The sequence below is a fragment of the Hypomesus nipponensis genome, chromosome 6 (genome assembly GCF_054491055.1).
Source record: "Hypomesus nipponensis isolate SF chromosome 6, ASM5449105v1, whole genome shotgun sequence".
Classification (NCBI taxonomy): Eukaryota; Metazoa; Chordata; class Actinopteri; order Osmeriformes; family Osmeridae; genus Hypomesus; species Hypomesus nipponensis.
The window spans coordinates 1,080,001-1,082,500 of NC_140366.1; the positions used below are offsets into that span (position 1 = coordinate 1,080,001).

At 47.6% G+C, this 2,500-nt stretch overlaps 8 non-coding genes and 1 pseudogene across 8 annotated transcripts; all 9 read left to right on the forward strand.

Annotated features, from left to right (window-relative positions):
* Window positions 1-107, forward strand: part of LOC146285266 (5S ribosomal RNA) — a 119-nt pseudogene extending 12 nt beyond the window's left edge.
* Window positions 108-281: 174 nt separating this feature from the next.
* Window positions 282-400, forward strand: LOC146285267 (5S ribosomal RNA). Its single transcript, XR_014761500.1, has one exon. It is a non-coding gene; the product is annotated as a 5S ribosomal RNA (ribosomal RNA).
* Window positions 401-584: 184 nt separating this feature from the next.
* On the forward strand, window positions 585-703 carry LOC146285268 (5S ribosomal RNA). Its single transcript, XR_014759979.1, has one exon. It is a non-coding gene; the product is annotated as a 5S ribosomal RNA (ribosomal RNA).
* Window positions 704-877: 174 nt separating this feature from the next.
* On the forward strand, window positions 878-996 carry LOC146285269 (5S ribosomal RNA). The gene has a single exon (XR_014759980.1). It is a non-coding gene; the product is annotated as a 5S ribosomal RNA (ribosomal RNA).
* A 170-nt stretch (window positions 997-1,166) lies between these two features.
* Window positions 1,167-1,285, forward strand: LOC146285270 (5S ribosomal RNA). Its single transcript, XR_014759981.1, has one exon. It is a non-coding gene; the product is annotated as a 5S ribosomal RNA (ribosomal RNA).
* Window positions 1,286-1,469: 184 nt separating this feature from the next.
* Window positions 1,470-1,588, forward strand: LOC146285271 (5S ribosomal RNA). The gene has a single exon (XR_014760706.1). It is a non-coding gene; the product is annotated as a 5S ribosomal RNA (ribosomal RNA).
* A 182-nt stretch (window positions 1,589-1,770) lies between these two features.
* Window positions 1,771-1,889, forward strand: LOC146285272 (5S ribosomal RNA). The gene has a single exon (XR_014760707.1). It is a non-coding gene; the product is annotated as a 5S ribosomal RNA (ribosomal RNA).
* A 170-nt stretch (window positions 1,890-2,059) lies between these two features.
* Window positions 2,060-2,178, forward strand: LOC146285273 (5S ribosomal RNA). The gene has a single exon (XR_014759554.1). It is a non-coding gene; the product is annotated as a 5S ribosomal RNA (ribosomal RNA).
* Window positions 2,179-2,362: 184 nt separating this feature from the next.
* Window positions 2,363-2,481, forward strand: LOC146285274 (5S ribosomal RNA). Its single transcript, XR_014760708.1, has one exon. It is a non-coding gene; the product is annotated as a 5S ribosomal RNA (ribosomal RNA).
* The last annotated feature ends 19 nt before the right edge of the window (window positions 2,482-2,500 follow it).

Genomic DNA, 2,500 nt, shown 5'->3' on the forward strand with positions numbered 1-2,500 from the left:
ACCAGCCTGGCAACGCCCTATCTCGTCTGATCTCGGAAGCTAAGCAGGGTCGGGCCTGGTTAGTACTTGGATGGGAGACCGCCTGGGAATACCAGGTGCTGTATGCTCTTTTGCTCATTCACTTAGAAACTGACATCTTGCAATATGCACAAGTAGTCCTTCATGAAAGGGGCTGGAAGCTGTTTTCATTTTGACACGAGAGAGAGAGAGAGAGAGACTACCTTGCATTGTCAATTGCTAAATCTGTATATGGATAAGTAGCCTATGGTTGTCAACTTATTTAGTACGGCCATACCAGCCTGGCAACGCCCGATCTCGTCTGATCTCGGAAGCTAAGCAGGGTCGGGCCTGGTTAGTACTTGGATGGGAGACCGCCTGGGAATACCAGGTGCTGTATGCTCTTTTGCTCATTCACTTAGAAACTGACATCTTGCAATATGCACAAGTAGTCCTTCATGAAAGGGGCTGGAAGCTGTTTTCATTTTGACACGAGAGAGAGAGAGAGAGAGAGAGAGAGAGACTACCTTGCATTGTCAATTGCTAAATCTGTATATGGATAAGTAGCCTATGGTTGTCAACTTATTTCGTACGGCCATACCAGCCTGGCAACGCCCGATCTCGTCTGATCTCGGAAGCTAAGCAGGGTCGGGCCTGGTTAGTACTTGGATGGGAGACCGCCTGGGAATACCAGGTGCTGTATGCTCTTTTGCTCATTCACTTAGAAACTGAAATCTTGCAATATGCACAAGTAGTCCTTCATGAAAGGGGCTGGAAGCTGTTTTCATTTTGACACGAGAGAGAGAGAGAGAGAGACCACCTTGCATTGTCAATTGCTAAATCTGTATATGGATAAGTAACCTATGGTTGTCAACTTATTTCGTACGGCCATACCAGCCTGGCAACGCCCGATCTCGTCTGATCTCGGAAGCTAAGCAGGGTCGGGCCTGGTTAGTACTTGGATGGGAGACCGCCTGGGAATACCAGGTGCTGTATGCTCTTTTGCTCATTCACTTAGAAACTGACATCTTGCAATATGCACAAGTAGTCCTTCATGAAAGGGGCTGGAAGCTGTTTTCATTTTGACACGAGAGAGAGAGAGAGACTACCTTGCATTGTCAATTGCTAAATCTGTATATGGATAAGTCGCCTATGGTTGTCAACTTATTTCGTACGGCCATACCAGCCTGGCAACGCCCGATCTCGTCTGATCTCGGAAGCTAAGCAGGGTCGGGCCTGGTTAGTACTTGGATGGGAGACCGCCTGGGAATACCAGGTGCTGTATGCTCTTTTGCTCATTCACTTAGAAACTGACATCTTGCAATATGCACAAGTAGTCCTTCATGAAAGGGGCTGGAAACTGTTTTCATTTTGACACGAGAGAGAGAGAGAGAGAGAGAGAGAGAGACCACCTTGCATTGTCAAATGCCAAATCTGTATATGGATAAGTAGCCTATGGTTGTCAACTTATTTCGTACGGCCATACCAGCCTGGCAACGCCCGATCACGTCTGATCTCGGAAGCTAAGCAGGGTCGGGCCTGGTTAGTACTTGGATGGGAGACCGCCTGGGAATACCAGGTGCTGTATGCTCTTTTGCTCATTCACTTAGAAACTGACATCTTGCAATATGCACAAGTAGTCCTTCATGAAAGGGGCTGGAAGCTGTTTTCATTTTGACACGAGAGAGAGAGAGAGAGAGAGAGAGAGACCACCTTGCATTGTCAATTGCTAAATCTGTATATGGATAAGTAGCCTATGGTTGTCAACTTATTTCGTACGGCCATACCAGCCTGGCAACGCCCGATCACGTCTGATCTCGGAAGCTAAGCAGGGTCGGGCCTGGTTAGTACTTGGATGGGAGACCGCCTGGGAATACCAGGTGCTGTATGCTCTTTTGCTCATTCACTTAGAAACTGACATCTTGCAATATGCACAAGTAGTCCTTCATGAAAGGGGCTGGAAGCTGTTTTCATTTTGACACGAGAGAGAGAGAGAGACTACCTTGCATTGTCAATTGCTAAATCTGTATATGGATAAGTAGCCTATGGTTGTCAACTTATTTCGTACGGCCATACCAGCCTGGCAACGCCCGATCTCATCTGATCTCGGAAGCTAAGCAGGGTCGGGCCTGGTTAGTACTTGGATGGGAGACCGCCTGGGAATACCAGGTGCTGTATGCTCTTTTGCTCATTCACTTAGAAACTGACATCTTGCAATATGCACAAGTAGTCCTTCATGAAAGGGGCTGGAAACTGTTTTCATTTTGACACGAGAGAGAGAGAGAGAGAGAGAGAGAGAGACCACCTTGCATTGTCAAATGCCAAATCTGTATATGGATAAGTAGCCTATGGTTGTCAACTTATTTCGTACGGCCATACCAGCCTGGCAACGCCCGATCACGTCTGATCTCGGAAGCTAAGCAGGGTCGGGCCTGGTTAGTACTTGGATGGGAGACCGCCTGGGAATACCAGGTGCTGTATGCTCTTTTGCTCATTCACTTAG